Here is a 26142-nt window from a genome sequence, read left to right as displayed (position 1 = left end):
AGAGCATGTGGTTAGAAAAAAAATATATGAGACTAGAAGCACATATAAAGAAGTAAGCTAAAATACCATACCACAGTGACAGGACCAGAATATTTACTCGCATATAGAAACTTAACGATGAGCTATAAACCGACCAGAACAGAGATACTTGAAAGAATTACTACGAGGAAAATAATGGGTGCAAAACGAACCACAGATGGAACCTAAGAAAATATATAGAAAAAAATCAAAAGTAATTGCAAAGTGAAAACTAATTTTCTTTGGATACCACTACCGAATGGATAAGAATAGGCTGACGAAACAAATATTCCTCTATTTCTGGAAAAAGAAATCGACAGTAGCGTGCTTTACAGAAATAAAGAAATAAGTAGAAAGAAACAACCTCAAATAAACGGAAATTACAGAAAGAACCTTCTTTTTAAAAAAATACTAATTTTAGAAAACTTTTAAGTCAGAAAAATAAGATATTGTGAATAATATGGACAGAAGAAAGAAAAAGACAATATGGCGTGAAGATGAAGGAGTACTGGAAAAGTGGGAAAGAAGAAGAGGAACTGAAGTTGTTACGCGATCGTAGTTGGTCAACACGAATATTAAAAAAATGGTAGGAGGAAGGGACACCATGTTGTTGTTGTGGTCTTCAGTCTTGAAACTGGTTTGATGCAGCTCTCCATGCTACTCCATGCTACTCTATCCTGTGCAAGCTTTTTCATCTCCCAGTACGTACTGCAGCCTACATCCTTCTGAATCTGCTTAGTGTATTCATCTCTTGGTCCCCCTCTACGATTTTTACCCTCCACGCTGCCCTCCAATACTAAATTGGTAATCCCTTGATGCCTCAGAAGATGTCCTACCAACCAATCCCTTCTTCTAGTCAAGTTGTGCCACAAACTCCTCTTCTCCCCAATTCTATTCAATACCTCCTCATTAGGTATGTGATCTATCCATCTAATCTTCAGCATTCTTCTGTAGCACCACATTTCGAAAGCTTCTATTCTCTTCTTGTCCAAACTATTTATCGTCCATGTTTCACTTCCGTACATGGCTACACTCCATACAAATACTTTCAGAAACGACTTCCTGACACTTAAATCTATACTTGATGTTAACAAATTTCTCTTCTTCAGAAACGCTTTCCTTGCCATTGCCAGTCTACATTTTATATCCTCTCTACTTCGACCATCATTAGTTATTTTGCTCCCCAAATAGCAAAACTCCTTTACTTCTTTAAGTGTTTCATTTCCTAATCTAATTCCCTCAGCATCACCCGACTTAATTCGACTACATTCCATTATCCTCGTTTTGTTTTTGTTGATGTTCATCTTATATCCTCCTTTCAAGACACTGTCCATTCCGTTCAACTGCTCTTCTAAGTCCTTTGCTGTCTCTGACAGAATTACAATGTCATCGGCGAACCTCAAAGTTTTTATTTCTTCTCCATGGATTTTAACACCTACTCCGAATTTTTCTTTTGTTTCCTTTACTGCTTGCTCAATATACAGATTGAACAACATCGGGGAGAGGCTACAACCCTGTCTCACTCCCTTCCCAACCACTGCTTCCCTTTCATGTCCCTCGACTCTTATAACTGGCATCTGGTTTCTGCACAAATTGTAAATAGCCTTTCGCTGCCTGTATTTTACACCTGCCACCTTCAGAATTTGAAAGAGAGTATTCCAGTCAACATTGTTAAAAGCTTTCTCCAAGTCTACAAATGCTAGAAACGTAGGTTTGCCATTTCTTAATCTAGTTTCTAAAATAAGTCGTAGGATCAGTATTGCCTCACGTGTTCCCATATATCTACGGAATCCAAACTGATCTTCCCCGAGGTCGGCTTCTACCAGATTTTCCATTCGTCTGTGAAGAATTCGCGTTAGTATTTTGCAGCCGTGACTTATTAAACTGATAGTTCGGTAATTTTCACATCTGTCAACGCCTGCTTTCTTTGGAATTGGAATTATTATATTCTTCTTGAAGTCTGAGGGTATTTCGCCTGTCTCATACATTTTGCTCACCAGATGGTAAAGTCTTGTCAGGACTGGCTCTCCTAAGCCTGTTAGTAGTTCTAATGGAATGTTGTCTACTCCCGGGGCTTTGTTTCGACTTAGGTCTTTCAGCGCTCAATCAAACTCTTCACGCAGTATGATATCTCCCATTTCATCTTCATCTACATCCTCTTCCATTTCTATAACATTGCCCTCAAGTACATCGCCCTTGTATAGACCCTCTATATACTCCTTCCACCTTTCTGCTTTCCCTTCATTGCCTAGAACCGGGTTTCCATCTGAGCTCTTGATATTCGTACAAGTGGTTCTCCTTTCTCCAAAGGTCTCTTTAATTTTCCTGTAGGCAGTATCTATCTTACCCCTAGCGAGATAAGCCTCTACATCCTTACAGTTGTCCTCTAGCAATGCCTGCTTAGCCATTTTGCACTTCCTGTCGACCTCATTTTTGAGACGTTTGTATTCCTTTTTGCCTGCTTCATTTACTGCATTTTTATATTTTCTCCTTTCGTCAATTAAATTCAATATTTCTTCTGTCACCCAAGGATTTCTACTAGCCCTCGTCTTTTTACCTACTTGATCCTCTGCTGCCTTCACTACTTCATCCCTCAAAGCTACTCATTCTTCTTCTACTGTATTTCTTTCCCCCATTCTTGTCAATTGTTCCCTTATGCTCTCTCTGAAACTCTGTACAACCTCTGGTTCTTTCAGTTGATCGAGGTCCCATCTCCTTAAATTCCCACCTTTTTGCAGTTTCTCCAGTTTTAATCCGCAGTTCATAACCAATAGATTGTGGTCAGAGCCCACATCTGCGCTTGGAAATGTCTTACAATTTAAAACCTGGTTCCTAAATCTCTGTCTTACCATTATATAATCTATCTGAAACCTTTTAGTGTCTCCAGGGTTCTTCCATGTATACAACCTTCTTTCATGATTCTTGAACCAAGTGTTAGCTATGATTAAGTTGTGCTCTGTGCAAAATTCTATCAGGCGGCTTCCTCTTTCATTTCTTAGCCCCAATCCATATTCACCTACTACGTTTCCTTCTCTTCCTTTTCCTACTGTCGAATTCCAGTCACCCATGACTATTAAATTTTCGTCTTCCTTCACTATCTGAATAATTTCTTTTATGTCATCATACGTTTCTTCAATTTCTTCGTCATCTGCAGAGCTAGTAGGTATATAGACTTGTACTACTGTCGTAGGCGTGGGCTTCGTGTCTATCTTGGCCACAACAATGCGTTAACTGTGCTGTTTGTAGTAGCTTACCCGCACTCCTATTGCTTTACTCATTATTAAACTTACTCCTGCATTAGCCCTATTTGATTTTTTATTTATAACCCTATATTCACCTGGCCAAAAGTCTTGTTCCGCCTGCCGCCGAACTTCACTAATTCCCACTATATCCAACTTTAACCTATCCATTTCCCTTTTTAAATTTTCTAACCATAACAGACCATAAATACTTCAACAATGATGATTCACCTTCTTGCCTTTTAATCTTTTGTATTTTGCCCTTTCCTTTGTACGGGTTGTTTTTCCCGTCAGCTCGAATTTGTCGAATATTTTTAATCTTAGATTTAAATTTAAGGCTTAGCAGGTTTTTGCAATTTATCAAAAAAATATATTTCATCGACTGTGGGCTCAGGTTCAAGAAGAGCAGGGAATCAATAAATGAGACTAATTTTTTTTTTAAAAAAAGGTAAAAATTTATTGTGAAGGAAAACAAAACATCATCCAAACTGAAGACAATCTATTTGAAAGTGAACAGTTGTGAAATCAATCTGCCGCTGCTAACATTCATTACTGCGTAGCTGCATCTCGTGGATAGAACAGTTTTTAATACTTCTTGACGCGCTGTCAGTGAGGCGATGGGGTCGATGCTGCTCAATTGGGTCCCACTCTTAGCTGGTCGCCTTCCTGCGATCATCCACTGCATAAAGAGCATTCCCACATCGATACACTCCTAGTGTCAACTGGTTAGAAGCGTGCTGAATCTGGCTCATGTCAGCAGACACTCCAGGTCACTCAGTAGTTTTAATTACGATGTGAGCAAACTACTTCGCGCAACCGTTTGGAGCCCTGATTGATTCTTAAACACTCTGCTCAGCACTTTCAACTGAAAACTTTCTAATCGTCCCTTAATTACACTTCTGCACATTAAAGCCACACAATACCAACGTTTCTTAATTACTTCAGTATTCACTTTAAATCTTTGTCGCTCAATTTCCGCGCTCACAAACCACACGTAACTGGACTACAACAAATGATTCTAATTCTCTACATATGGCTGCCAAATAGATACCTCAAAGCTAGACATTTCCCACGCCTTCAGTTGTTTGGATAATGTGAATACAAGGAAGATATCTCAACGTACATGTTCTTCAAGAGTGCACACGTAAAACTAAAGCTTTACTGACAAGCAAACCAAATGAAGTGCGTAACAGAATCACACAGTGAATACGGTTCCGTCACATAAGCAAATACAATGTGCTGATACGAGGAGTAATCATAATTTTTTAATTCTCACCTCGTAAAAGTGAAAATTTTAATTAATTATCTGTATTTTTTCAGGCAAATGTCTGCAGTCCTTACAGATATCGAGATTCTCGCGCCACAGTACCGTTACACGACACTAGAAGAGTAAAAAAAAATACGCACCATATTTTAAAGTGAAGGATTGGGCGGTAATTCTGCATCTGAAGGGACACAACGATGTAACAATTCGTGCTGAGTTGCAGGAAGTGTACGACATCAGTGCACCATCATTTACTATGAGTGAAGCAGACGGTTACCGTGTGGTTAATAGAATATGAACGACAAGGAACGAAATGGCAGACCATCTGTCTGTGGAGAACCAGGAATCGAAAGAGAAGTCGAGGTCCTGATGCTCTAACTGGGCCACAATGGTGAAAGTCAAAGTCAACGTTGGATCAGTGTACAACATTTGGCATGCCCCCTGGGTTCCGCGACTGCGCGCAAACATTCAAAAAGTCCATCGAAGCGAGACAGGAGCGGAAATGTTGCAGTTATCAGGCCAATCATGATGTCTTTTCTATACACCCCATCACCATGGTGGGCTGGAGGTTGTATCAATATGACCTTGAGACAAAGGAGCTCATCAAGCAGTGGAAACCTGTTGACTCATCGTCCCCGAAAAAGGTTATGCTGATTGTTTTCTACGACTGCCACGACGTGATGCTAACAGATTGTCCTCGTAAGGGGCGACAAGAACATACTATCGAAATTTCATGATGTTACGGGAGTCTGTCGAGTCGAATCCTCACGGGAAGCTGTCCTATGGAGCGTTGTTTGCTCCAGGACAATGCCCCAGATCATTCAGCATAGGACGCAGTCTCACATGCTACTGCTTGCCGCTATCAATTTTGCCACAGCCCCCGTGTTCTCCTGATATGGTACCCAGTAGTAACTGCTTCTTATTCCCTCAGATGAAGAAACCACTGCATATCAGACATTTCCAGAAGGATGATTATAAAACGGGAGCGTTTCCTGAACAGCCAAATGCAGGCTCCCACAACAAAGATCTCCTCCGAGCCATCAATCGTTGAGAAAATGCATTGCATTGAAGAGAGCATTGAGAGAACCATTGAAAACATCACGAAGTTTCGTGATCATATCCTGATATTTGGAGGTGATAGTTAAAATTTTATTACCATTGCCCGCACTGTGATCCCAAGGGAATTGCAGAGACATGTCTACGTGTTGGCGCTCTTCAGAAGATACGTTCGTGAATAGTAAGAGCGCCTCCAGATATGCGCACCTACTGCAAGCAAATGATAACGAACATTACATACAAGGATTGGACAAAAATACAGAAACACCGCGAGAAATGCCTGCTTCAGCATAAGCAGAGATACTAGCTAAGCCTGCAGTTGCGCTGTTGTAACTGACCACTACAGGCTCCTGTACAATGTCCTCAATACGTTGCAAGCGTCACTCGCGGTCAGAACAGTGTTCTGTGTAGTTGCCAGTGCATTATGTCGGAGATATGGGAACTCGAATGTGGGCAAACTGTTAGTGTTTTCGTAACCAAGTGAGATGAAGTGGTGCGTGTTTCAAGAGGCACCTTATCGAAAACTTATGCTGCTTACAGACAAAGCGGAGAAACATCATCCACTAAGTCACAACGCAGATGAAAGTGTATGTTGAGTGACAGACAGTCATTGAAGAGGATTTTAACGAAAAATAATAACTGGGCAACAGCGGCAAAAATCAGAGAGAAACTGAGTGCTACACTAGCGGTTCATATCAGCATCAGCACAACACGAAGTGAGTTCCATGAGCTGGGAGTTACAGGGAGAAGTGGAATTTCAAACCATACACCAGTGATGTAAATGCTTGCAACAGGAAAACGTAGTGCGGAGCCGTAAAGCCTGTACTATGGAGAAATGGAAGACAGTACGTTGGTCTAATGAGTATTGTTGCACACTGTTTCCAACATCTGGTCCAGTTTACGTCCCAAGAGTGAAACACGGCAAAGGTTGGGTGATGATTTGAGCAGCCGTATCATGGTACTCCATGAGCGCCAGGGTTGCTCTGAAAGTCACGTTACTGTCAAGGATTGTAGACTGTTTTGGTTTATCAGGTCCTTTCCATGGTACAATATTTGTCCCCCATTACTGTTGCTATGTTCCAAGACGACAGGATCCCTGTTCACACAGTTCGATCGTCCAGGACTGTTTTTGTGAGCACGTAAATCAATTGTCACATCAATTGTCATCAATTGTCAGATCTCAATACTATAGAGCCTTTGTGGTCTACTTTGGAAAGGAGGGTGCGTGATCGAAGGGTATGCGATCGCTAACCCCCTCCATTATTGCTACCTGACCTTGCCACTATTTTGCAGGGAGAATGGTATAAGACTCCCTTGAAAACCAGATATGGCCTGCATTTATCCATTCCGAGACTACTGGAAGCTGTTTTGACTGCGAACGGTTTTCCTAAACCGCACTGGGCGTGGTAATGTCTTGTAGTTTTGGTGTTTCCATATTTTTGTTCAACCTCTGTTCATACAAATTACTGCTTGGCTTGGTATACGGTTGCTGTGACTGTGATACAAAATACATTGAGATATAGGAGGAAACACGACCGTGTGCCAGGAACAAGAAACATCAGTAAAGGATACGACAATTTTTTGTTTGTTTTGGCGCGCTAGACACCTAGGTTATGAACGCGGTGATGTCAAGTGTTCGAATTTTTTAATAGCTGACGCATTATACAGGATGAGTCATAAATGAGAAAAAAATATGTCGAGGACCGCATGCTGCTATACGTAACACATGACGCACCGTTGTTAATTCCATTCTCTTCGGTGTACTGTGTACGTTAAGCAAAAACACCTATTAACCATTGAACGGGAACTTTTGAATCACACGTTGCCGGCGGTAACGGAGTGTACTGTCCCATGTTAGGGAATGTGTGTCCTGTAATCGGAAAGAGTGGTCAACGGCGGAAGTAAAACCGCGGCCTGCATGATATGTTTACAACACCTCTGCGCTGCTCGCTCTGCCCGATACTCGCTGTGTCGACAGCTGCTAGCGGCCGCGTCGCAGTCTTACTACAGTACCATGGCAAGATTCACAAACGAGGAATACGTCGACATCCACCCCACCTACGGGCTTGCAGATGGAAGAGCTGAAGTTGCAAGGCAACTGTATCACGAGAGGTTACCTGGACGGCGCAAAAACGTTTTACTCTGTGGACAGGCGCTTGAGGGAGTACGGTGCATGTGTAGCACATCCATGATTTATTGGTCGTGGCCGACCGTCGACGTACAGTGGGGATGGCGAAGAAAAAGTGTTACAAACTGTTGCGGAGAACCGAACAATAAGAACCAGATCTCTCACCACTGCGGTAGGAATGTCACAATCTACTGTTATGCGAGTACTCCATAGAAACCATTACCATCCCTTTCGCATGCAGAAGGTACAGGCATCATTGCCAGAAGACTACCACAGGAGGCTGGACTTCTGAAACTTTATCCTATGGTGTCAGATCCGCGATCGGCATTTTTCACGAACAATACTGTTAACCGACGAAGCCTATTTCACGAAGGAGGGTGTAGAGAATTCACGTAATTGGCACGAGTGGGGGGAAGAAAACCCCCACAGCACAGTGATACGAGGGTACCAACAACGATGCGGTGTCAACATCTGGTGTGGTATTATTGTTCACCATCTCATAGGGCCACATGTGCTACCACAAAGGTTTACAGGAGAGCGGTATCTGCGTTTCCTGTACGCTACATTACCGGAATTGTTGGAAGACGTTAGTTTGGCCTCTCGTATGAATCTGTGGTACATGCATGATGGTGCCCCCGCTCGCTTCAGCGGCACAATGCGACGCCACCTGGACAACGCCATACCTTCGAAATGTATCGGTCTTGGAGGCCCTGTAGCATGGCCAGCAAGATCGCCAGACCTGAATCCACTGGATTTCTTTTTGTGAGGCCATCTGAAATCTGTGATTTATGAAGGAGAGGATGTTGATGTCAGCACCATTCAACGCAGAATACAACATGCCTGTGCTATTACGCAAAGAGATACAGACATGTTGGATAGTGTTCAGCAAACCTTCCTGCGAAGAGTTCAACTTTGCCACACACATCGTGACTGTCATTTCGAACAGTACTTATAAACCGCCATTGCAGCTTCTGGTCATGTGTTTCTATGTTAGTTTCGATTTGTACAGCTGTATTGTATTCGTTTGTATTAACTGCCACATACCTGTGCAGTTGTATTTTGTATGCTGCATCTATGTACTCGTTTCTTAAAACTAAGTCTGGTACACAAAAACCAAATTATAAAATATGCATGTACAGTAGTGCAGCTTCTCCTCACGTTCCTTTCCCTATGCCAACTAGCCACGACACATAATACCGGCCAGCGTAACCGGTACGAGATAGATGTGGGCGCTGCCATTGCTCGCAGTGGCATGCAGACCGTCGCTTGACGCCGCATGCCTCGCCTTCTCGTGAGCGGCTAGACTACCTGCAACACTCGCATGTTGTGCCCTGTTGCCGATCTGTCCCCTTGGCCAATGTCGGCGCACAGTAACACCCAAAAGCCCACTTCATATTTCCAGACTTTTACCATTCAATTGCATTGTCATGTATTGACATAGGAACATGCTGAAAACGAATTTATGACATATTTTTCCTCGTTTATGACTGACCGGGTATAAGATAATGAGGCTGGTAGGAATGAAAGAGGTAACGGGGATGAGGAAACTAATGAATAATTTTGTAGACGATATCAATTTGAAAGCCGATTAAGAAGAGAGCGAAAGCGACACTACTGAATAGTTGGTGCTAAAACCGAAAATGTGTGTGGATTTAAGGAGCCCAGACACTTACCGAATATCCGTTTTCCGATTTTAGAAAACATAGTAATTGAAACCAAATATCCATATATCTGCAAATTCATACTGCATACGGGGTAGCAGAATCGCTTGTAAGAGCAAGGAATGCAAGTCTATTGGAGTCTTAAATTCACGGTGAGTGGTTTTCAACGAATGTTAAAGAGCGTCTTTTAAAAGCTATGGACTTTCTAAAGTTATCCGAAATCACTGAAGAATTTGCTGAAGTAAATATCGCTTTAAAGAAGCTTGCAGAAAGTGATCGTGTCATTGTTACTGCAAAGAGAGGTTAGCTGAACTGTAAGCTATCAACAATAAATACATATAAAATATTACGTGACACTTTCTTGTTGACGTATGCTTTAGTCATTTGCTACATTCAACCACATTATAATTCTAGTTCGTATTCCGATCAAGCTCCTTTGGATTCATCATTCAATGCAGCCTATTACGAATACTGCGTATAATGATGTACATGCAGAATTTAAGTTGGACAAAGGCAGTATGAAGTGGATTATGAAGCAACTATATCAAATTGCTCAGACAGATAATGGACATGAATGTAGAAGAAGAATCAATGTTTCAATAATTAGTAAAGGATGAAAACCACTGAATAGAGTTTGGAGAGCTACAATGAGAAGTCAATGTGCCTGGCAATGTAAGTCCTCGATGGATGGGGCGCGTCGACAGAAAAGCGAAAAAGGGCTTACGAAGGTAGACAACATACATAAAACACAGCTTGCACCACAATGCAACCAAAGACGACCGAAATCAGACGCTATCTGTAGTGAAACATTAACCAACAACAGATGAGCGAAGAGCGCTAAGTCTGTCCCTATCGTACATGATCAAGGAGAGAGCAGGATACCAAACAGAATTTAGGCAGAAAAGGTTTCTGTTTATAAGCTCACTTGCTAGTTCAATCTTAGCAGCTTCTTTAGTATTCCTATCCCAGTAACTGGAATCACACTCCAGAGTCTCTGTGTTGTTATAGCTGTAGGATATTACGAAATCAGTATTCTGTAGTCGGAGACTCTTCTGTCTCTTGTAAGCATGTGTATGCAACGCTTACGCTCTATACATCGATCCTCCGCTGTTTTTATGGCCAATCGACATATGGAGTGCCACAACTGCTCAACCGCCTTGCGCAAACGAATACCATCCTTTACAGATTCTAAAAGAGCGCTAATCATAAATTATGGCTGAAAACCACACCTCGCACACTATTTCTTCAGAATACCGTCAATCCTATTGGAGATAATCCGGGTATAAGGCAAGAAACCTGCAGGCGCCACCTCATTATGCTCATCACTAACCTTGTTTTACTTTTAAGAAACATTACTGAGGGAAAATAAATCAGTATTTATATACAGCAAATAAATCAATGTTTGTATAGTAGGGCTGGGCAAACAATACATTCGAAGGAGCTCGGAATTTTGCGATACAGATCAGTGGTCGATACGGTATCGAGCGCTGTTCGAGCAATTACATGACATTTGACTTGGACAGTGACACAGAGAGAACAAACCATCCACAACAACAAGCTTTAGCTCTCTTAAAAATTAACAATTGCTTGACAGATATAGGTAAATTTCATGAGGTTCTAGAATTGTAGAACTAATATTGTATTTGAACAAATCTGCAGCTATAATTCTCATGCTGCACGGATGAATATATAAATCTGTTAGGTGATTTTCAGGTAAAGCTAAAAAGGGTAAAAACTTTCTCCTTCAGAAAATATTACTTGAACATGTTACCAGCTCTTATTCTACTTGAAAACACAGTGGTAACTTTCAAATGAAAGAAGAAAGAAAAGTAATTGAGCATTAAATGCATAATAAACGAAATAATGATATTAAACAAACTGTAGTTGTGATCGGGAGAATAAATTACAACGATAAGACCTACCGTGGAGACAGTACCAACAGAAATCGTTAGATAATGGGGTGATTGAAATTTCGAGCAGAACCCGAGATTTCTCGAACTATTTAAGTGGGGCTCAAGCAGCGCTGTTCTATAATACACCAGGTTCTACAGTATTGGTTCCCTTTCTGTGCTAGAACCTTTGGCTAGCTTTAAGTGGTAAGTCAAGAAGAGTAAGATGTCGGCGTCGTCGATACACGGCAGAGCTAATACCGTATCTCTTCCTGTTTTCTGGTACGAAGAATCTGTCTTACAGGTACCCCAGGCTTGCTAGAGCTCCGTAAACAGGCAAGTAACTTCAATATGACCTCTGGAAGCTGTCACTATAACAGAGCTGACAGCTCATATACTGCGACAAAGGGACTGTAGGAAGGGTTTACACGCGGTTACAAGAGCACACAGTCTCACGCGCAAATGCGCTGCAAGCGGTGATGTCTCCACAGACTCTTTCGTCTTACTGCAACGCATAGAAGCTTATAGGCACACAAGTTTAACTCGTGTGTGTGTGTGTTGGGGCTTATGGGCAGTTTAACTCGTATACAACTGGGAATACAGTTAGAATTTTTCATGTTATACTGTATTATTATTATTAAGTTATATATTAGTTAAATAAAGAAACAAATTTGCCTTTATTCAGAACTTTGTCTCTATATAAAATTTTGTTTAAGAAATACCTAAAAGACTGTTATTCTCTAAAATCTAGCTATAGTGTTTTTCATTTTCTTCACTTTTTGTCTTTGTTCGCTTATTGCTTTTGCTGTTTCTCATCTTGAGGGGTTTTCCTTCTTTACTAAATACTGAAACGTTGATTTTTCTTCTACCTTCACGTCCATTCGCAGTCTGAGAAATCTGATCTGTTTGCTTCGTAATCCACTTCATACAATTATTGCCTTTCAATCTGATGAAAATACGTGTCGTTACGAAACACATCACACTGAAGTCTTTCATTCTTGGATATTTAATGTTTATTATTAATATTATTAATTTATTATTTAATATTAATATTACTAATTATTAATATTATAATAACTTATGGGATTCCGCCAGTGAAATTACTGTGAAACAGTCGAAATTCTCTTTCCATTTCAAAATGAATTCCATAATCCGTTCAGTTTATTTAAGTAAAGATGCTCTTGAACTTGTCTGAAGCCAGTTCCTCACTGAAAAATGTACTTTTTTCGTAGCCTGAAGCGGTCAGTACAACTCGCGATCGTACAGGTAACCATTATTTTTCGCTGAAAACAATACGAGATATTCAGAACCGCTCAATACACAGCTGAACTAACTATAGTGTATCTCTTCTCTTAGTCATCAGTCGTTGATAAGAACACACTCTCCCATAAAGAACCTTGTATTCACTCAAAAACAGAATGGCAACGAAACAGGTTCAGCGGGCTACTGAACGCTTGCATACGAGCTTGCAACTAAGACCATGCCCATGATCTTAAAACATTACCTATGTTGCTATGGGAAATATACGTATCAGGCACTCGAATACCTGTATGTGATTTTACGTTTATTCCGAAAATGATAGTTTTTCTTTTCTTATCTAACGAAATAACCAAAGTTTTTCTTTTTTTATCTTACGAAATAACCTAAATTTTCAGAGTAATAAATGTGTTATGCAGTGGCCACAGACCATAATTAATGGGCCGCACCATTATAGGTATCGAGATGTCATGCTATTAATTTTTTAACAAACGAAATTAGCTATCTTCCTTTTTTTTCTTCCGCGTATCTGCGCTTTTCTCTATCTCATATCGAGCTGTGGACATTAAGTAGCATATCCTGTCCTGTGTCGAAAGAGATTATATTGTAATTTTGATACAAAACGGATTTCCTTGAAAACGCCTTACCTTCCTCGTTTCCTGTGTAATGATTATAACGTTATATAAATTTCTCTACTTTTTCGGTGGACAGAGCAAAAAAGATTGAGGGCGAATTTTTCGGTAGTATAGTGAAAGCACACTTCACGTGTTCTTTCTTATTTATTACTACAAAGCGGAACCACCCTAACATTTATTTGCCGAAAATTTCCTCATTCTCACTAACGTTATCAAGTAAGAGCTTTGTTGTACTGTGCCGTCAGACAACCTTTTACTCATCGCCATTGGACCTTTCTCTTTCTCGTCACTGCATTCAAGTTATCTAAAATTTCTTAATATTCATAGTCTGTTCATATTGTGTGACTTACTGAGAATTTTTTTAAACATCTCAGCAACGCTTCAGTCCCTACCGTGTATTCTAATAACCGTGGATTCAACTACAGAATGAAATAAATACAGAGAGAGAGAGAGAGAGAGAGAGAGAGAGAGAAAGCAAAATCGATGACACTAATGTTGCACTGCCTACAAAGCCGTAATTTCACCCTCTTTCGGAGGAGGTTGTCGTTTTGAGGGTCTCTCGCGCTGTGCCCAGAATCTCCTCGGACGGAGAGCGGGGCAGCCCCTGCAAGGCCCTTAAAAATAATCGCCAGTTTGCGCCGACGCTCGGCGCCTATCACGGTCGCCACAATAGCAACTTATCTGCGCCGCCTTTATCGCGCCGCGGGCGCAGCCGCAGTCGCAGTCGCAGGCGCCTGCAAGTGCCGCAGCCCGCAACCCGCCTGCCGCCAGCTTCCGCGCCACCCGTTTTCGCCACGCGGCGCCCTGCTCCGCTCTCATTCCGCCTCCACTTGTTATGCCCAGTCTTCTCACGAGCAATCCCGTTCACCACGTCGTCTGTAAATCAGGCTGACGATACTCTCTCGCTTTCTATTCTGTTCAAAGAAAGTGTTGCACCACATATATGGGGTGAACCCGAACAACACCGACAAAATTTCCGAGGTTGTTTAGGATATACTTGAGTAGTTTAGTGTGGAAGAGTCGCTGTCTGTTTGTTTGATTTCTTACCCCCATTTATCTGTGCATATAGCCCAGACAGGCGCACGTGTTAAAGCGCCATTTCTAGGGCGGAAAGATGCACCGGCCCCAGATCGAATCCGTCCGGCGAATTGACGACGACGGTCAGTGCGCCGGCCAGCCTGGAAGTGGTTTTTAGCCGGTTTCTCACATCCCACTACGTGAATACCGAGCTGGTACTCACGACCCGCGTCATTTTCTCGATTCAAAACATTTAGAAAACTTTCGCTCACTTTCACATTACTTACAGAGGGACACATATTCTATTGTATCTCAGTGGCGGAGTGGAGGGGAGTCAACAGGAAGGGCATATGGCCACTCCTCAAATTAACCCTGCGAAATCCGTCAACAATCATGCCAGCCCTGTGCAGATGCGGGACAAAGGCAGATAAATCTACATTGTATCTACCCGCCTGATAACCGTGCACGTTAAATGCTCCCTTCCAGGATTGAAAGCCACGCCGGCCTCGGCTTTAATCGGCCCGGCAGATTAATAACGAGGGCTGGTGTGACAGACAGCCTGGATGTGGTTTTTAAGGTGGTTTCCCACATCCCACTAGACGTACACTGGGCTGGTATCCATGTCCACCTCCGATACATCTAGAACACTTCCTCACACTTGTGAATAGATTTTTCTCTAGACACTGGTTCCGTCCTGGTGTGTGTGTGTGGGGGGGAGGGGGGATGAATAGGAGACTAATGAACTTAGGTTAGTTATGTTTAAGTAGTTCTAAGTTCTAGGGGACTGATGACCTCAGATGTTAAGTCCCATAGTGCTCAGAGCCATTTAACAATTTTTTTCTGAACTGTAGATAACACTTTGAAATTACTGTTTATCCTGGAAGAGGAAGCGTATGTTCGTCCGTTCTCGACTATTAGCATGTGTCGAGTCATTTTACGTCTTACGCAGCGAAATTATTGTACGGCATGGTTACTGTTTATCTTTGAAGAGACAATGTATCTTCCTCTGTTCACGACAACTGGTATTTGTCAACTCACTGTAAGCCAAATTGGTGAAACCATTGTACGCCATGATTAAATTACTTTATTCTCTTTATAAGAAACAAAATCGTGGGAGGAGAATTTTCGTGTGAATGCAGAACAATCTTCTGCAGCAACCGAAATATAATGCTGTTCAGTAGTTCTTGTAAGGAGACTGCAAGTATTCATAAATAGCTGAAGAACATATCTGAGTCGCCCTTCTGTTGTTGATAAAAAAATGAAGTTTTTCTTTGTTTCACGAAATTTGTTGTTATGACGTAACCATTGTTTTATTTTCCTTCTTTTGTACTTGACGAATACCAGAAAGCTGGCCCATATGAAACACAATGACAGACGCACTTGTGGTCGTCTGTTGCTGGAAGTGGCTTGGGATAGGAAGTCGCCCGGCTGTGTAGCAGACCTTTTCAGTGTGTCAAGTGTCGACAGCAACAAGTTGCCGATGATAGCTGCTCTCGTGCGAAAACAGCCTAACTGTGTTTCGTAGAACTGTTCAGAATTCGCGGCAGCTCATGACGTGGTTCTTGTTCATTCTCGTTTCGCAGTCTGCTGCCGATGATCGTTTAGTGGATTCTCTGACGTTATTGCAGCACGAATGTTTACCATTGAGAGATTCGGTCTTCATTGTGGTGGTGGGCTGGAACAGATCACCACGCTAACGCCCTGGTCGTAATTGCTGTTGTTCATCCATTATTGCCTGCAACGGTCGTTCGTTGAAGCACGGGAATCCAAGATTCGTTTAGCGGGAGGGATTCTTTTTTCTTATCAAAACCGTCATGTTTATGACGGTTTATGAAGGTTTCCCTGAGCAAAAGGGCGCCCACAGCACTTTTTTGACAGCGACAACCTACGTGTCGGCAAATTTAATTAGGCGATTTATCTCAAACAGTACACGTTCCACTACAGGCAATTTTTCCACCTGTTCAAACCTGCAATACCGTTCTTGTTGGATGATCCTGTTCTTAATGAACTGATGGATCATTCCAATATTGACTTTTGCACATGTACACGGTATGTTGTACACCCCCGATATTGCGACCTGAGATACTCTACGCTCTTCTTGGTGGCCCTGTAAATAGTCTTTACGCCCCGTTTGTGCAATATTCGGTCGAGTCTGTCTCTCACATTTGGGATGTACGGCGTAAATGCCGTGCTCGACCCTTCTTCATTTGATGTGTCTCTTCAGTGGTGTTTGGTTTCGTGACACTTCTCATATCGCTGGTGTAGTAGCGACTGTTCTTCAGGAGGCACTCTATGTGCCACTTCTCGCGCATCTGAGATACTGTGGCTCGTGTATCCATCGCACATACGTTGCGAGGCTACTAACCATCCTTATTTTCTGGCTTGGGTGATGACTTGAAAGTCATACACGCAATTGCCCAGGTGGCGCAATCAAATATGGTAGTTGTGGATCCTTTTCCTGTTCCATAGTTAATTTAATGCTGGCATGGAGACTGTTGAGACCTCTTAGGAAGTCGTCGAGCCGTTCCTAACCACAGCTCCACATCACGAAGGTGTCAAGCTCATCTGTATCACAATTTACAATGTTCCTTAAGTCCGTGCCAGTCTTTCGAAACACTCCATGATGTCGCTGGCAAGCAAAACACTAAATGGACTATACATGTCGACGACTTCATCTGTTGGCGAAAATCGCCATTGCACATGAAGTAGTTCGTGGTAAGCCAAACATAAATCAACTTGGTGATACACCCGTGGGAAAGAAGGATCCAATATGCCTCAGAGAGCTTTGTTTTGCTGTATCTTACGGCTGTGTTAACACAAATGGTTGAAATGGCTCTAAGCACTATGGGACTTAACATCTGAGGTCATCAGTCTTCTAGACTTAGAACTCCTTAAACCTAACTAACCTAAGGACATCACATACATCCATGCCCGAGGCAGGATTCGAACCTGCGACCATAGCGGTCGCGCGGTTCCAGACTGTAGCGCCTAGAACCGCTCGGCCACACCAGCCGGCTGTGTTAACACAAACACAGTTCATCGCACGATACAAAGCTCTTGATGGTGTTCCGCCGGTTTAGGAAGAAGTTGGCGCTGCAAGATCTACTCCAGTCTGGAACAAGTATATTTATATTTCGTCTCTGTACCTCATTTTTACGCCGGCACGAAACCTCGAGGAGAGTGGGCCAAGTACGTGTGTTTGTCTAAGAGGCGAAATTTCCCGCAGCACCGATGGAGGAAGGAAGGAAGGAGGGAGGGAGGCAGGGAGGAATGCGACGTTTCCGATCGGAATACGCGCGCGGAATAACAGAGCGCCAGCTAGCTGGCATTTTGTGCATTTCCCGGCAAAGGCGGAGACAAAGTTGGGCGGCCCTGTAATTTCATCAATATTAAATTTCCGACAAGTTCCCGGCCGATCGGCGCTGCTCTCTTTCGTATCGCGCGGCGTGCCCCTGCTGCTGGGCGGGAGGCGGCGCGGCCGTTCCTTCTTATTCCGCAAATGGATAAAGCGGTAACTGCGCCGGCCATTTGTCATAGTTAAGCCCGCCGGGCGGCCTCATCTCGCGGCCTCCCGCTGTGTATTACGGCCGGCTTATCAAGCTTTATGCCGCGGTTCGCTCCTTTCCGACCTGAGCGAGCGGGCGTGCCGCGTGCTTCGGCGGCTGCCGCTTCCCCCCGTGCCTGCGCGCTCTCCCGCGCTCTGTTGCCACGGCAACGAGAGTGCTCGATTTACTGCCGCATACCTTACGGGACGTTTGTTATATTACCGCATGTGGCGCATATCCTTGAAGGAGCATTCTCTCGGTTGAAAGCGAATCCACACCGTATTGGGATGTTCTTACACTGCTACTTGGCCCTAACTACAGAAGCTATGAAAGTTAAGTATGGAAAATACGAGCTGATAGAATATCGGCCTAGCTTTGGAATTCAATTCAGACAGTCCTAGGAAACAGAGCACAACATGTCGTTGTTATGTTCAAATGTGTGTGAAATCTTATGGGACTTAACTGCTAAGGTCATCAGTTCCTAAGCTTACACACTACTTAACCTAAATTATCCTAAGGACAAACACACACACCCATGCCCGAGGGAGGACTCGAACCTCCGCCGGGACCAGCCGCACTGTCCATGACTGCAGCGCCCCAGACCTCTCGGCTAATCCTGCGTGGCTGTCGTCGTTAACAGAGAGAAATCTTCAGACCTAAAAGCAGCTTCGGAAGCACACCGAGGGAGCGTTATAGGACCATTACTGGTCACAATATGCACACATTACCTTGTGGATAGCCGCACGGGATTAGCCGAGCGGTCTAGGGCGCTGCAGTGCTGGACTGTGCAGCTGGTCCCGGCGGAGGTTCGAGTCCTCCCTCGGGTATGGGTGTGTGTGTGTTTGTCCTTAGGATAATTTATGTTAAGTAGTGTGTAAGCTTAGGGACTGATGACCTTAGCAGTTAAGTCCCACAAGGTTTCACACACATTTGAACATTTGGACCTCGTGGATAACGTCTGACGTTTCGTGTGGCTGTTCCTGGATGATGTAGTTGAATACGCAAGGAGCAACAAGATTAAATGATTGCTTTGTCTTAAGCCCGTAACTGTTTTCCATTTCGACGTATAAGTTTTAAATTTGGTTCAGAGGTACCTACAACATTCCTCTATAACGTGCCAAAAGCGTGGCGCCCTGCGACGTCACTCATGGGCTGCGCAAACCGCTCTTAAAGGTGTCGAAAGGGTTGCCTAGCACTCAGGTGCGAGGCTGAATGTGTGTCGAAGATTCTGACAGGTACATTTGTAGCGTTCTCAACAAAGAAGCGTGGATGGCACCAAGAGTGTTGCCGAACTGGAGGGGGGGGGGGGGTCTTAGAGGGACACTTTGACTTTTTATTTAGCCACAAGTTGATAGTCCACCCCTCCGTGATCACGACATAGGAGGACGCCAAAAAGGAAGGATGAAAAATTATAAAGACGCTTTTATGCTTCGGGTCTGTTTCAGATTACATCGAATGGTTTTGAAGGAATCCTAATGGCTCCACACTGAATACCAGTGCAAAAATTGAGGTCGCACTACACTCCAAATGGATCAGATCACGTTTAATGAGGTTGCAGCCACATGATGTCCTTAGGGTGGGGTAGAAACGCCCAGGGGTTGGTACAAGAGCCGAATGTTGTTAAGAACGTCGTACTGTTGGTAATCGTATTGCGAACTGTCGTTTTCAACCAAGAAATGTATGAGAATGAGATTTTCACTCTGCAGTGGAGTGTGCGCTGATATGAAACTTCCTGGCAGATTAAAACTGTGTGCCGGACCGAGACTCGAACTCGGGACCTTTGCCTTTCGCGGGCAAGTGCTCTACCAACTGAGCTACCAAAGCGCTTGGGTAGCTCAGTTGGTAGAGCACTTGCCCGCGAAAGGCAAAGGTCCTGAGTTCGAGTCTCGGTCTGGCACACAGTTTTAATCTGCCAGGAAGTTTCGAGAAATGTATGGTAATCAACGACCCTAGAGCAGTAGAGGTTTCATTAACACCCTTTAGGACGCCCACACATCAAGTCGATTTTGGACGGCAGTCTGTCTGTGATGTTTCCTTCACACACTCATAAGATATCATCGTGATTTCAACGCTGGCGTCACCGTTCTGGCCTCTGTCGTAGACGCGTCGAAAGAATGGGTGAACTGCGGGTAAGAGGGCATGAGACGACTTTCCCATCGTGTGGCACGTCCACTTTGGCGTTGGGCAGAATTTTGGTAAAATCTGGTGCCAATGTGATATCAGTAACTCGCGTTATTGCTCACATGAACTTTTGGACTGTGGCCTGTGCCGACATATACAGACGTTTATTTTGTACAGAGTTCAACACTGGATTTAAGATTCCCCAGTCGGATACGTGCAGTACGTGTGATAAATTAACCATACAAAAAGAAAATGCCAGTACTACATTAAATGAGCTTGAACTTCTAATGCTCGAAGCCGAAAACGAAGCACATTTACTCAGAGCAGAGGGAATGAAGAATCTCCTACAATAGCGAGCTGAAGAAGCGAAGGAAAACGCTGACTTCCAAGTAATAACCATGGATTTTCAGCAAGTGCTTCCTACTACTATGTTGACAACTGGATCAGCGTTCTACAAACCCAAATAGTGGACTTTTAGTTTCGGTGTCCATGACTGTGCTAAATAGGAGTGGTACATGTTCCTGTGAACTGAGGCGGTGGCAAAGTGACGTAGTGACAAAATTGTTACCTGTATTCCGAAGTACTTGCAAATCAGCAGTGCTAACAACACAAAAAAACTTGCTGTTTTCTCAGAAAACTGCGCGAGGTAGAATAAGAATTGGCACCATCTAGTAACCAGTAGCCAATTTGATTCTATGGAGCACAGCTTTCTTATCTCTAGTCACAATTTTCTTCCTACAGAGGAGTATCTTTCTAGAATCGGGAAATTCAAGAGAACTCACTACGGAAATGTGTATACCACTAATGAGTGGAAAGATATTATTTCGAAAAGCTGCAAGAAGAAACCATTCAAAGTCACCACTATGGAAAAGAAGATGTTTTTAATGGAACTGGCTGCTTTTTGAAAAAAATATGGAAGAGGACAACCGCTGATAACAGAATGCCTCTTAAGTTCGCCAACGTTCTGAGTTTCAGATTCCTGAGTATAACAGCGGGAACAATGTATGTGAAATGTACTAAGCTTGGTAAAGCAGCTCCAATCACAACTGCGAATCGAGGACGGTCAGCAGATGTTCGGCTCAATAAGAAATGCTGGCAACCAATTCCAGTTGTCTCAAAAAAATTCAAAGATTTGAAAGCTCTACTCCAGTTCATCTCACTAGTGTACCTTTCACTCGTAGTATTAAGTGCAAAGAGACAGGAGGCGAAGAAAGTGGTGATGATTATGACTGTCCTCTTAATGTTGACTGAACAGTTTGTGCTTATCATTGAGAAAGAATATTTTTCATTTGCTCGATATTTGGTTCATATATCACATTAAAATACACTTTTATTATATATTGCCAAATATTTAGTATGTAATAGATAGTAATTAATAAATATCGTTATTTAGTGACATATAGTGCCAAGTTTTGAGTCAAGAAAGTGCTAAGCCACCATTATTCGTGCATGCTTCCATTTAATTGCAATTTACGTAAAGTTTTTGAGATATACATGCCGTTATACAAACTGAAAACATGCACTATCTGACATAAAGCAACACAAGTAAACGTACTTAGAGTAAAATACAAAAATCTGATTAATAGAATTTTTTGAAACTTTAAACAGCATTTTTCTCAGAAAGATAAAAGTGTGCCATGGCAATATTTTGCTTCTTTTCTCATTTAGTTCCTTATAAGCTGATACTAGTACTTTGACTTCTGTGTCGCGGTCGTATCCAAAGACTGAAATAGTTGAGTCGTTTTTCAACACCTGTAGTTGTCACATGAAGATGCTAAACTTTTCAGTCTTGTTAAGTGGCAACAATGTAAGTTTCCCACAGTACTGGTCGTTTAAGATAGCTTGCCTGTGAACGCCTGGAAAAATTGTAGCACTTTTCATGAAGTTTACTTGGCTCTAAAAAAAAAAAAAAAAAAAAAAAAGAAAGGCTGTTACTTGGATGAAACTTGTAGTACTATAGGAGTCTTTATTGTTGAACATTTTAAGATACAGTTAGCCATTTTAGTTTTCATACTGACGTTTTTACAATTTTTTGCGAAAATCAGAAAATTATATGTTCCATTTGCCGCTCAAAACTTCGAATCTATTCACTGACTAACTATCTTACTTAGATGTTTGAAATTTACGTTTGAAATTTACATTTACATCTAAAAAGTGACAAACTTTTATTCTACATATAGTTACATCTGATAATCAAAATTAAGGTTTCTTGTCTGTAAGTAATCAGTCTGTATTTTTCTTCCTTTTGGTAGTACGTTAGCGTCTGCAGTCTAATTTTTTGCGAATAGTATCCTGAAACATTTCAAAAATTTTAGAACCTCTAGCTCAACTAGATTTTTTGTGCAAAAAATAAGCATACCGGAAAAATTAATTCTCAGGAAATTCAATTCAGAGTTATATTTGATCTATCTACGTTGTTCCTAATACATTTTAGCTGCATAATCTTGTTGGTTTACATGTTTTCCATCTTTTCTGTTCCTTTCTTTGTTTCTCCTTGTTATTCGGGCCTCTTTAGTTGCTTCATGGACCCACTTGTCAGCTTTGGCCGCCCTCATGGACTCAGTTGCTCCAGTGTTTGCCTCATATTGAACCTAAAATATATTTATAGCAAATCTAGAACTTCACACCAGTACCAAAACACTTTTTTGGAGGCATAATAATTTTCGAGACTGACAAAATAACAAAAACTCAAACAATACAAATGTTTATAAGCAAAACAACGCTCTAAAACCAAAGACACACAAGGAAAAACATAAGAACATCACAAAGCGTATCTTTAACAGGGCTGAAAGCTCGAGAAATGGTTGTTTAGTATGCCTTCCTCGAATGGAAGTGTAATGAGACTTGACGTATGAAAGCAGCCGAAACAAGGGTGTGACCGTACATCAAGAGAAATCGGTTTATAAATAACTTCTCAATGCCTAATTCAATTCTTTTAATATAAAATTCTAAGCACAAATTTAAGAATAATTTTTAAAGCATATTCACAAGCAAGTGATCTTCAAGTTTGTACCTCATTAGTTTGCTGTCGGACTTCTTGGGCATCGAACCGACTAGATAATGGCAGCACTGGAGGACAGACTTACAGACTTGCGCCTAACACGCTTCACAGTATTAAAGTCTCTAACCGTCCACCTAGTGACGCGTGCCAGTCAAAATACCTACAGATCCTGCATACCATTCCCTAAAAATAAAAATGCTGTAAAGGTCTCTTGAAATTATACGCAGTTTAAATGAACAGCGAATGTATTGCGTTGCAAGAAAAATGTCCCTATACTGCCTAATGAGAATTCACTTCACATTTTGCACGCAGTCGGTTTTGCAGTTCTCTTTGAATTAGCTGTTGCTCTTACGTTCGATACAGGTGCCATCATACACTCAATATTCTTGCATCATATCTGAAATTAGTTTTAATACACATTTATTAAATTTTCATGGTCGATTCTGCACTTCATGCTTGAATCCAGTCCATTCCGTAAGCTGATTCAGGCTTTCTCGCCGCAGTTAATACAAAAATGACATTAATCCGTAAATATAAACGTTCTCACAAAACTCGCTCACGGTACACCGCTGGCTTTCTCAGACGAGGTTGATTCATTCCCACGCACCAAAGAAGGCAGGCACCAAAACCGCACCTCTTTCGTAATATGGGACATCCCTGTGCCATTTGTGCTACCCCACCCTGACAGGGCTAAGTAATGGTAGATTCATTATGTTACGCACGGGATTAACGTCTGTACCCTTACACGTGACCGCCGACCGAGAGAGGAATGTAGATACATTGCGGGATGAGTGCTGGCCGCAGGAGTTTCCGAGGCCAGAGCTTGTACAGTTTACTGAAGTGTCCAGAAGACACAATGGTGGCCAAAGTTGGCGAAATGAGATGTGAATATTGAAATATTTTCAACGAAAATAAGTCACAGACCCTACAGATATGAGAAAGAAAAACCAAGTGCACAATAAAAATCACAGCAGTAGGTCAAGCTCATTGCAGCTTTAAGCATGGTTCCAGGATGAACAACTGGAAAAGTGGAAATCGTTTTTAATTTTATAGATTACAAAATTATAACAACTAAGCCGCTGAAGCATTATGATCATGTGAAGAATAAAATAAAAGATCACAACATCAGAGAACATTATAAAATACACTTTCCTTACCACGGACGCATATGAAGAACATTATAAAAGATACTTTCCTACTCACGGATGCGTATAAAGAATTACAGATGAGTTAATTAAAATATTATAAATCTCCACACTTGTATGTAATGCGTAGGCAGCGCGAGTTTCCAAAGTTCCATACCTAATCATCCTAGTGGATGAGTAGACACAATTTACTATTTGACACGTGTATCTAATTTTACGTAAGACTGCCACGTCGCAAAATCGTTAATAGCTTGTTTAATAGTGTGTTGTTAATTTAACAATAAGTTGCAGAATGACCGCAGCAGTTTCACCGGTTTTGTAGTATGTTATATCTCGGTGCAATTAGCTTTAAATCTGTATGGTATTCACAATTTAAGTGTCTCACTTGGATTCAGTAGTGTGACGTCACAGATAGTATTTAAGGACGAACGAAAGGTGTGTGGTCTTTTGTCAGTGTCTTTTGCGCGTTTGTTGGTCGTTATTGGCGACTCTGTCGTTTGGCCATGCAGCCGAGCTGCCCAGCAGCCACTTGAGTTACGTACTCTGACTTTTCGCTGGATTTGGAATGATTTTGTGAGTGCGACTTTTTTTCACTTTTCAGTGGATTTGAAATAATTATGTGAGCGTGAATGACAGACTGTAAATTTTTACTAGACCCCTTGACACCCCTCCAGTTACATATGTCCGCTAGCTGGGGCTAGTGTAGCCTTCCTCCAGGCACCTAGGATTCCATCACGAGTTGCCTCTGTACATATACATTTTTAAAGTGCCAACAAACATGGGCGAGTGACACCAAAGAAGTTGCCGATCTGGGTGGTCTTAGAGGAACCCTTTGTCGTCTCATTCACTCGTGTGTCAATGTCGCACTCCCTTGCGGTACCACCACGGCAGTGTGTAGAAAGAAAGGATGAAAAAGCATACAAACGTTTTTCTTCTTCAGTTTACGTTCGTGTATATCGAATGGTTTTGAACGCTCCCTAGCGGTTTCACCTTGTATGCCAGAACAACAGTTACTGTCATATTACGCTCCAAAGGGGTGAGATAACGTTCAATGAGGTTGCAGCAACGTGACTTCCTTAGAAAAGTGTTGAATGGGCCGAGGTTGTCAGCGGTGGCAAATTTTTAACTAGGTTCCCCTGTTGCTCATTGCACTGCGAGCTGTCGTTTTCGACAGCGAAATGTGTGGGAATCAACACCTCAAGGAAATGGGTGGTTTCATTGACGCCCTTCATGCCACACTCTGAGGCCTTTCCGCTCCAGTTCTGAGCGGCGGTGTGAGATCTGAACGCTGGGCTTCGCGGTTATAATCTACATCACAGAGGCGCCAAAAGAAGGGTGAAACGTGGGTAAGAGGGAGTGTGCTGACCTCCCAATCGTGTAACACGTCCACGGTGGCGTTGGCCAGCTTACACTTCACATGAACTTCTGTGATCTTTTAATTCCTTTGTGTCGACACCACGCTGTTTGAAGCGTTGCCGATCCGGAACGCGAGGCCGAACAGCGCCATGCTCATGTACCACTACAGAGCAAGTTTTTGGCATCTTTATTCCAAATTTATAACTTCTATGCCTCATTCGGAGACAACTACCAGGTTTCTGAAAACACTAATTGTGTTGCAAAGTGTAGTGTCCATCCCCAGATCTGAAAGAACAGGCAGAAACAGAAAATTGTTTAGATGAGACTGACGCAGGAATATAAATATTTCAAGAAGAAAGAAAGAAAGAAAACTCTACTATTAGATGAACGTGAGTCATAATCAGTTTAATGGCATTACAAAAACAGAGAAGTAATAAATATGTAAGACATACCATTCTCATATTAGAGACAACTTCAATAAAACGCTGACTATACCAACGAGATCAAAACAGTTATTCTAAACGTATAGGCGTGATAGAGAAGAAACAATTTCAATACATATAATAAAACAGCATAAAAATTTGGAAATTTGTGGTAACATCCTATGGGACCAAACTACTGAGGCCATCGGTCCTCCGACGGGGGTAGCCGCGTGGACCGTGACAAGGCGCCTTAGACCACAAGACTAACCCGCGCGGCAAACAGCCTAAGAGTCATATGTTGCGATAAGCAGACCTTACGAATAACAGTGAATAAAGAAACAAACCGTGCTTATAAACTGATCTTGAGTACAAAATTTTCTGACAGTTC

Source organism: Schistocerca piceifrons, chromosome 1, assembly GCF_021461385.2.
Source record: "Schistocerca piceifrons isolate TAMUIC-IGC-003096 chromosome 1, iqSchPice1.1, whole genome shotgun sequence".
Lineage (NCBI taxonomy): Eukaryota > Metazoa > Arthropoda > Insecta > Orthoptera > Acrididae > Schistocerca > Schistocerca piceifrons.
Note: the sequence above shows the minus strand (reverse complement) of the source record.